The following is a 10,554-nucleotide window of genomic DNA, read 5'->3' as shown; positions in this document are numbered from 1 at the left end:
TATCTCATTACTACTATATTCATACTTAACTTCTTACTACTATCTTTATATACTATTACATTTTACATTTACCATTTACGTCATTTAGCAGACGCTCTTATCCAGAGCGATTTACAAATGGAAGTCATCACATATTCATCCTGGTCCCCCGTGAATGAACACAACCCTGGCGTTGCAAGCGCCATGCCTCTACCAACTGAGCCCACACATACTACTACTAAAACCATACTACTATCTCATACTACTACTAATACTACTACTATCTCATACTACTATCTCATACTACTACTAATACTACTACTATCTCATACTACTATCTTATAATACTATCTCATACTACGGCGTGCAGACAGACATGCTTCTGGAGACTGAACACAGTGTACGATATGTCTGCTACACGCAAGTCTTGGCAATGGGGCCTCCACAGACAGTTTTATCAGTACTAAGATGGCCGCTACAGATCTGGGTTTTAGTACGACACCGTTGAGTGGTTTAATACATGCGTTGACAGGATGCTGTAACATCTAGCTTATCTAAATAAAAATATAAAAAACTGTTGCAAACATTAGAGTGTGTCTGTTTTTATCAAGGATACAGAGAGACAGCCCAGTCTGTATTAGGCGTGACACAAGCAGACATCTGTGAGGGTGTGGACGCCCACGCTAAGCACAAACCCTGTTCCTATTACCAGTCACCACACCACCACAGGCAGGAAGTCAACACTGACTACACCAGAGTACTGCTGTTATTTTGGATGAGTAGTGTTGCGCAACTGGATGCGTCCCAACTGACACTCTAGTCCCAACTTAGTGTACTACTGTTAACCAGGACTCATACGGCTCTGATCAACAGTAGTGAACCACATTAGGGGAAAGGGAGCCATTTGGGACTCAAGYCAGTTGCACAACACTACTCATCCAAAATAACACAGAATGAATGAAGACATAGCCTGGCGCACACATGGAATATTACCTGATCTGTTGGTGAAGAAACCAGCAAACACCACAAAGTTATTGACCTAGAGAAGAGGAGAGGAGACAAGTGGACAGGGAAGGGCAAAATAGAAGAGGAGAACAAGTGGACAGGGGAAGGGAGAAAAAGAAGAGAGAGGAGACAAGTTGACAGGGGGGGAAGAGCAGAGGGAGAGAGTGGAAGGGAAAGAGAGAGAAGAGGGAGGGAGACAAGTGACAGGGAAGAGAGACGAGAAGGGGAGGGAGAGAGAAGGGAGAGAGACAAGTGGACAGGGAAGGGAGAGAGAGAAGGGAGAAGGGAAGAGAAGGGAGAGAGACAGTGGAACAGCGAAGGGAGAGAGAGAAGAAGGAGAGGAGGACAAGTGAGACGGGAAAGGGAGAGAAAGGGGAGAGGGAGAGAGAGAGGAGGAGACAAGTGGACAGGGAAAGGAGAGAGAAGAGAGGGGAGAGAGAAGAGGAGGGGAGAACAAGTGACAGGGGAAGGGAGAGAGAAGGGAGAGGGGAGACAAGTGGACAGGGAAGGGAGAGGGGAGAGAGCAAGAGAAGGAGACAAGGGACGGGAAAGGAGAGAGAAGAGGAGGGAGACAAGGACAGAAGGGGAGAGGGAAGAGAAGAGGAGAGGAGACAAATGGCAGGGAAAGGGAGAGAGAAGGGGAGAGGGAGAGAGAAGGGAAGGGAGAGAAGAGAGGAGACAAGTGGACAGGGAAGGGGAGAGAGAGAGAGAGGAGACAAGTGGACAGGGAAGGGAGAGAAGGAGAGGAGAGAAAGGGGAGGGGAGAAAGAGGAGGAGAACAAGGAAGAGGAGAGAGAAGAGGAGAGACACAGTGGACAGGGAAGGAGAGAGAAGGGAGAGGGGGACGGAAGCGGGAGGAGCAAGTGACAGGAAAGGAGAGAGAAGGAGAGGGAGAAGAAGGGAGAGGAGAGAGAGAAGAGGAGGAGACAAGTGGACAGGAAGGAGAGAGAGAGAAGAGGAGACAAGTGGACAGGGAAGGGAGGAGAGAAGGAGAGGGAGAGAGAAGGGAGAGGAGACAAGTGGACAGGGAAAGGAGAGAGAGGAGGGGAAGAGAAGAGAGAACGAAGAGACAGAATGGAGAAATAAATCCGCCCGAGGGTAGAGAGAGAAGAGGAAGGAGACAAGTGAAGGAGGAGAGGGAGGGGAAGGGGAAAGAAGGGAGGGGAGACAGTGGACAGGAAAGGAGGAGACGAAGGAGGGGAGACAAGTGGACAGGGAAGGGAGAGAAGGGGAGAGAGAAGGGGAGACAAGTGGACAGGGAAGGGAGAGAGAGGAGGGGAGAGAGAGAGAGAGGAAACTGAAAAACATATTAATAATTCATAATCCGCCCCAGGTAGATGATAGATGACCGTGCCCATGATAATGACATCCAGGTCATGTAGCTAGTCTGTTTACCGGAATCATTAACCGTAGGGCCCAGCCTCTCTTAAGGATTTTCTATATTTAGCCAATACCCCCCCTTCACCTCCTGTCTTATCTCAATCTGAAACATTTAGTATCTATTTGCATTATCTTAGGCTGTACTGTCAGGCCTGTATAATAATTTACCAGAGTGAAGATACAGCGTTGAGGAATACAAAGCACCGGTGGCACAATCCCAGGAGAGACATCAAATCATACCTGAGCTACACTGTTCTTCAGACAGTAATGCTTCTCCAGAAAAGAGAGGAACTTAGGGGAGGGCCTGTCGTAAGCCATCAGCACTGGATCCATCTTTCTGTGCTGAACATGGAGGGGAAGAGATGGAGGTAAAACATAGCAATTAGGACACGTCTCAACAAGCAAACAGACATTTGAAGAACAGCCTCTTGGCGACACCCTGTAATTTCTAACARTGTCATTTCTATTCCAACGACTCTGCCGTCAGCCACCGTCACATTTCAGTCCGTGCGTTCTACTTTTCATAGCCTGGTCAAAAATCAAGAATATGGTACTCAACAATGGTGAGAGCTGAGGTGTATTCATTAGTGCAAACCGTAACAAAACGTTTCGCTAAAAATGTTTGTTTTGCAATGAAAAGGAGAGTTTCTTATAGGACAAATTCAGGTAGGTCCATTCCCGTTTCGTCCCGTTTGGTTCCTAGTGAATACACCCCAGCTGTAACCAGGCTATAGTGGTCATTCCTTCTGTCCAGGGTTGGTGTCAATTCTAATATAAGTCACTCAATTCAGGAAGTGATTTGAATTTWAAAAATCTAAATACACTGAACAAAGAAATAAACGCAACATGTRAAGTGGGGCGGCAGGTAGCCTAGTGGTTAGAGMGTTGGACTAGTAACCGGAAGGTTGCAAGATCGCATCCCCGAGCTGACAAGGTAAAAATCTGTCGTTCTGCCCCTGAACAAGGCAGTTGTTCCCCGGCAGGCAGGCTGTCATTGAAAATAAGAATTTGTTCTTAACTGACTTGCCTAGTTAAATAAAAGGTTAAAAAAAKAAGAAAAAAAATCTAATTAAAAGTGATGAGCTGAAATAAAAGATCTGAGAAATTTTCATACGCACAAAAAGCTTATTTCTCTCAAACTTTGTGCACAAATTTGTTTACATGCCTGTTAGTGAGCCTTTGTCCTCTGCCAATATAATCCATCCACCTGACAGGTGTTGCATATCAAGAAGCTGATTAAACAGCATGATCATTACACAGGTGCACCTTGTGCTGAGGACAATAAAAAGCCACTTTAAAATGTGCAGTTTTGTTACACAACACAATGACACGTCTCAAGTTTTGAGGGAGCGTGCAATTGGCATGCKWACTGCAGGAATGTCCACCAGAGCTGTTGCCAGAGAATTGAATGTACATTTTTCTACCATAAGCCGCCTCCAACGTCATTTTAGAGAATTTGGCAGTAGGTCCAACCGGCCTCAGAACCGCAGACCATGTGAATGGCGTTGTGTGGGCGAGCGGTTTGCTGATGTCAACGTTGTGAACAGAGTGCCCCATGGTGGTGGTGGGGTTATGGTATGGGCAGGCATAAGCTACGGACAATGAACACAATTGCATTTTATCGATGGCAATTTGAATGCACAGAGATACCGTGACGAGATCCTGAGGCMCATTGTCGTGCCATTCATCCGCCGCCATCACTTCATGTTTCAGCGTGATAATGCACGGCTCCAAGTCGCAAGGATTTGTACACAATTCCTGAAAGCTGAAAATGTCCCAGTTCTTCCAAGGCCTGCATACTCACCAGACATGTCCCCCATTGAGCATGTTTGGGATGCTCTGGATCGAGGTGTACGACAGCATGTTMCAGTTCCCGCCAATATCCAGCAACTTCACACACCCATTGAAGAGTGGGACAACATTCCAGACCACAATCTACAACCTGATCAACTCTATGCGAAGGAAATGTGTCACGCTGCATGAGACAAATAGTGGTCACACTAGATACCGACTGGTTTTCTGATCAACGCCTCTACCTTCWGTGACCAACAGATACATATCTGTATTCCCAGTCATGTGAAATCGCTAGATTTGGGTAAACCCAAGCCCTGTACCAATCCCAGGTAAACCCCAGCCCTGCATCTGTCCCAGGTAAACCCCAACACTGCATCCGACCCAGGTAAACTCCAACCCTGCATCTGACCCAGGTAAACTCCAACCCTGCATCTGACCCAGGTAAACCCCAACCCTGCATCCGACCTCAGTGTAAACTCAACCTGACTCCGGATCCCAGGTAAACCCAACACTGCATCCGACCCAGGTCAAACCCAACACTGCATCCGACCCAGGTAAACCCCAGCCCTGCATCTGTCCCAGGTAAAACTCCAACCCTGCATCCGACGCAGGTACACTCCAACCCTGCATCTGTCCCAGGTAAACTCCAACCCTGCGTCCGTCCCGGTAAACCCAACCCTGCAATCCGTCCCAAGGTAACTCCAACCCTGCATCCGTCCCAGGTAAACCCCAGCCCTGCATCTGTCCCAGGTAAACCCCAACCCCTGCATCCGACCCAGGTAAACCACCTGCATCTGTCCAGGTAAATCTCCAACCCTGCATCCGTCCCAGGTAAAACTCCAACCCTGCATCGACCCAGGTAAACCCAAACACTGCCATCCGACCCAGGTAAACACCAACCCTGCACTTCCTGTCCCAGGTAAAACTCTCAACCCTGCATCCGTCCAGGTAAACTCCAGGCCCTGCATCTGTCCCAGGTAAACCCAACCCTGCATCCGACCAGGTAAACTCCAACCCTGCTCTGTCCCAGGTAAACTCCAACCCTGCATCCGTCCAGGTAAAGGCTTGGTCCTCACCTGCAGCATGAAGCTAAACAGCTCCAGTCCGTAGCCGTGCCTCTGGAGGTGCTCTGTCACAAAGAAATCCAAGACACACAGAGGCTCCGTTCTCAACATGCGCCCCCTGCTGGTCCTAGGGAGACATTACAATACATTCAAGTCAATTCTCAATTGAATTTAATTCCAAGTTGATTAATCCCCTCAGGAGCAATTCGAGTAATCAAAGTGAGGGAAACTAGTACATTTGAATAGGGCTGGCACACATTCCCCTATAACCATGTAACCAACGGTTATGGATGAACATCATCGGTGAAAATAATATAACTGCCATAACCGTTTTAAAAATAAATAACAATGCAACAGCACATAGAAATAGAATGAATAGAACAGGCTTGGAACCTCTAACCCTGGTAATATGACTAGTAATTAGAATGAATAGAACAGCTGGAACCTCTAACCCTGGTAATATGACTAGTAAGTTAGAAGAATAGAACAGGCTTGGAACCTGTAACCCTGTAATGTGACTGGTAAATAGAATGAATAGAACAGGCTTGGAACCTCTAACCCTGGTAAATAGAATGAATAGAACAGGCTTGGAACCTCTAACCCTGGTAATATGACTGGTAAATAAAATGAATAGAACAGGCTTGGAACCTCTAACCCCTGGTAATGTGACTGGTAAATAGAACAGGGATTGGAACCTCTAACCCTGGTAATGTGGACTGGTAAACTAAAGAACAGGCTTGGACCTCTAACCTGGTAATGTGACTGGTAAATAGAACAGGGTTGGGACCTCTAAACCCTGGTAATGTTGACTGGTAAATAGAACAGGGATTGGAAACCTCTAACCCTGGTAATGTGACTGGTAAATAGAACAGGGATTGGAACCTCTAACCCTGGTAATGTGACTGGTAAATAGAACAGGGATTGGAACCTCTAACCCTGGTCATGTGACTGGTAAATAGAACAGGCTTGGAACCTCTAACCCTGGTCATGTGACTGGTAAATAGAATGAATAGAACAGGCTTGGAACCTCTAACCCTGGTCATGTGACTGGTAAACTCAAATTGGTAAAGAGGTCAATGGGACGCTGACCATTGAGGATAAAAGAAAGATGGCGGATTGGCATTCAACAAATCTGATCTAACTAAGTGGATATTGGTCAAATCCGTGATGATTGATGTATTGTAACAGGCACATCATGTGGTTACTAAAGTCTGGATTTGTGTAAATATTTGGCTGTTTTCACTGCATAACATTTAGAAGTTGCCCCTTTTTCATGTTTAGAATAAGTTACTGCTAAATGCTAACTCCAGTTCGTATAAACTGGTAGCATAGCTAGCGTACAGAACTCAGTGGTGATAGTCATAGTCGTTTTTAACTGTTATGTAGTTTATTGGTGACGATGACATGGACACGTATTGTGGTTGACATCCATACAAGCATTATACTCAGATTTTAACCTCAACATGGTGTGAAATACACATACTGTACAAACAATAGCCTAAATGTAGGCTAATTTAGCTGGGGGGGGGGGGCAATGAACAGATTGAGGATCGTTTCCATTGTTTTGGTCGATTTCCATTGACATCTTTATCACACCTATGGCTAGGTTACAGATGGGAAGTAAATAAAGAATTCCCATGTGGAAGCGTTTGAAAATAAACACATTTCATGGGATCAGTGCCATTGCTGGATTCTACAGGAGTAGCATTGAAAACGTGACCAGYGGATCGGGAAAATCAGTTTCTATAACATCTAAATGAACAGGGTGACAGTTAAGCAGTTATGCTATGCTTTATCTTAGTAGTTAGCTGAAATTCTCTCGACAATCCTGTTTATTCTCTGGTTTGGGTACACTCCCAATGGCCTCCAGTCCACCCACTATACCAGCAATGACTTGAATGGGGACACCTGTTCTATTCATTCGATTTATACCAAACAAAAAATATAAAAATGCAACAATTTCAAAGATTTTACTGAGTTAAACTACATTTAAGGAAATCAGTCAATTGAAATAAATTCATGAGGACTTAATCTATGGATTTTACATGATTGAGCAGTGGTGCAGCCATGGGTGGGCCTGGGAGGGCATAGGCCCACCCACTGGGGAGCCAATCAAAATGAGTTCTTCCCCACAAAACGGCTTTATTACAGACAGAAATACTCCTCGGCACTCTGAAATGTTGCAGAGGGAACACACTTTTGCATTAATAGGAACAAACTTTCGCATATGTTGCATCAAATACATTGTGGGAAAACACAAGTAAAGAAAGTGGGACTCACAAGCAGAAATAACTTCTTATAGCCAACCTTCAGAAACCCCACTGCAAGTCCCCTTCCTCTGTGTGTATGTGTGGGAGAAAGAGAGAGAGAGAGAAGCGAGACAGTCAAGCTGCTACATTGGAAGCAAGAGGAGGGTTGAAATCACAAAATGATTAACCTAGTTTTCCCATTTGAGTGAATTCCACTGAGAGAAACCAGAACTAGTAAAGTGTTGGTTTCCGCACCAAACCGTTTCTTAACTTGTCAATCCACTAACACTGTGCCTCCTTTGTGACCTTACAACTCATTACAGCAACAAGAAAGAAAGAAAGAAAGAAAGAAAGAAAGAAAGAAAGAAAGAAAGAAAGAAAGAAAGAAAAAAAGAAGATATGACAGTAGTGGAAATGTCAAGGTGGCCTTGAAAAGCTTTTGCTACTCTATGATAATGAACAAACATTCATTCTTTAAGGACTTCCAAAGAGAGGTTTGATGTGCATGCATGTTCTTGTGTCTCATTCTGTCTTATATGCTGGTCAAAATGTCCTCAATAGTAGAGGATTACATGTTCTAATCTGTGATGGGGAGTGAGGAGTTAAGAGGCTTTTCCCATTCTAGTAATACTATTTCTATGTTCTAGAAAAAAGGATAGAAACCAGGAGCTGTGCGTGCATGTTCTATGATGATGAGTTAGTTAGTTAGTTAGTTAGTTAGTTAGTTAGGTAGGTAGGTAGGTAGGTAGGTAGGTAGGTAGGTAGGTAGTGGTACCCATTGCTTTCTCTGTCTTTCAGCAGGTAGAGATGGTGCTTGTTGGTCTGCAGCTTTGATGCACTTGTGATTGGGGCTGTCAAGTATTGGGCCTGGGGAAAGACAATAGAATGAAACTAGGGCCTACGACAACACAAATATAGGCTATAGCGCTCACGCACACACACACCTTGGCTGAGGCTCTTCCAAGTTCATCAATTACTGCTGCAATTAGAGATTGAGGATCTGACCTACATTAAAGAATAAAATAACAAAAATTTAAAAATTTAAAAGAGGAGAAAGGTGAAGAGAGGAGATGGGAGGTTTGATTCATGTCACACTAACAGCAAAATATCTATTGATCTTGTGTGTATTTTAGGCCTATTCGTGTATTGATCTAATGTGTTAGCCTAGTGTTTCAAACTGCTCAGTGATCTTCTATCCAAAATAGTCGACACTTAAGAATATAATGTAGGTTACATATAGACTTTTTTTCCTGTCAGCTTTAAATAAGAACTGTCGCTTTGCATTTTTGCAAACCGAGGAAGCGATTGAATGATTGTCAATACACAGAAGTCATGCACAACTGCGTTTGGCAGAAGCTCTCCGCAATCATGTTGTAAACGGACATCACATGTAACCAGAGATCGTAAACTTAACATCGAATACATCCGATTTGCATATCATCGGTGGATGTTCCAAATGAAAAGGTGTTCTGGCTGCAGAAAACGACTAGAATAACGTATAGAATAACGTTACCTCCCCAGCGATTTTGTAACTGCAATTAGGTTTTGATCCAAAACTGTAATCCTTTCAGGGAAAATGTGGTTTACATCAACAGTGGTTTCCATATTCCTTAAAAGTCGGCTCTCGTAGTATAAAATCAGTGCTCCCGCATGTGTGATTTATTGCTCGCTAACGTGCAGCTAGGCTAGCCAGCTAGTGATTTCTGCAAAACAATAGCACTGTTAGCAAAGTTAGCTAGTAACCTCGTCTCTCGAGATATAACAACATTGGCCACTGATTTTACACTTAACTATGTTATCAATGAGCAACAGTAACTAGCTACAGTATCAAAAGGTCCGGCCATGTAGTGGTAATATTGTATCAATACTATCTTTGTGGAGTTGTCACTCCCCGGTAACCCAATACCATTATACAACAACAAAAACACGGACCTTTATGAAAGCGTAGCCTACCAAACTTTCAAAATTATAAAAACTCAAGTAAATAAACAGTGACATAAAATAAAAACTTGAAATGCCAATATTGCAAATTTTATCAGTGCGTGTAAAACAGCCACGGTGAGCCTGAAGTATAATCTGTGCATTTATACATTGCCCTACGGTGAACGTGTCCGGGCTCTCGCTGTACATTTCGATTTGGTTGCTAGGAAAGCCAAGGAGGCTCATGAACGCGCCAAGGAGGCTCATGAACGCGCCCAGAGCCCTTTAATACGCGCAACCTGTCCTCTATCTCTGTCGTCAGTGATCTCTGCAAGAAAGAAGACTGCTATTATTCTAATCAAATCAAATCAAAGTTTATTTGTGACGTGCGCYGAATACAACAGGTGTAGACCTTACAGTGAAATGCTTACTTAAAGGCTCTAACCAATAGTGCAAAAAAGGTATTAGGTGAACAATAGGTAAAATAAATAAAAGAACAGCAAAAAAGACAGGCTAATACAGTAGCGAGGCTATAAAAGTAGCAAGGCTAGATACAGAAACCGGTTAGTCAGGCTGATTGAGGTAGTATGTACATGTAGATATGGTTAAAGTGACTAAGCATATATGATGAACAGAGAGTAGCAGTAGCGTAAAAGAGGGGTTGGCTGGTGGTCGGTGGGACACAATGCAGATAGCCCGGTTAGCCAATGTGCGGGTGCACTGGTTGGTCGGCCAAATTGAGGTAGTATGTACATGAATGTATAGTTAAAGTGACTATGCATATATGATAAACAGAGAGTAGCAGCAGYGTAAAAAGAGGGGTTGGGGGGGGCACACAATGCAAATAGCCGGGTAGCCATTTGATTACCTGTTCAGGAGTCTTATGGCTTGGGGGTAAAAACTGTTGAGAAGCCTTTTTGTCCTAGACTTGGCACTCCGGTACCGCTTGCCATGCGGTAGTAGAGAGAACAGTCTATGACTGGGGTGGCTGGGGTCTTTGACAATTTTTAGGGCCTTCCTCTGACACAGCCTGGTGTAGAGGTCCTGGATGCAGGCAGTTTAGCCCCAGTGATGTACTGGGCCGTACGCACTACCCTCTGTAGTGCCTTGCGGTCAGAGGCCGAGCAGTTGCCGTACCAGGAAGTGATGCAACCAGTCAGGAT

At 44.5% G+C, this 10,554-nt stretch overlaps 1 pseudogene; it reads right to left on the bottom strand.

Moving 5' to 3' along the window:
• Positions 1-9,618, bottom strand: part of LOC112073788 (alpha-tubulin N-acetyltransferase 1-like) — a 25,772-nt pseudogene extending 16,154 nt beyond the window's left edge.
• Positions 9,619-10,554: the final 936 nt, after the last annotated feature.

Source organism: Salvelinus sp. IW2-2015, unplaced genomic scaffold (assembly GCF_002910315.2).
Source record: "Salvelinus sp. IW2-2015 unplaced genomic scaffold, ASM291031v2 Un_scaffold2366, whole genome shotgun sequence".
Lineage (NCBI taxonomy): Eukaryota > Metazoa > Chordata > Actinopteri > Salmoniformes > Salmonidae > Salvelinus > Salvelinus sp. IW2-2015.
This window is presented reverse-complemented; position numbering and strand designations above follow the sequence as displayed.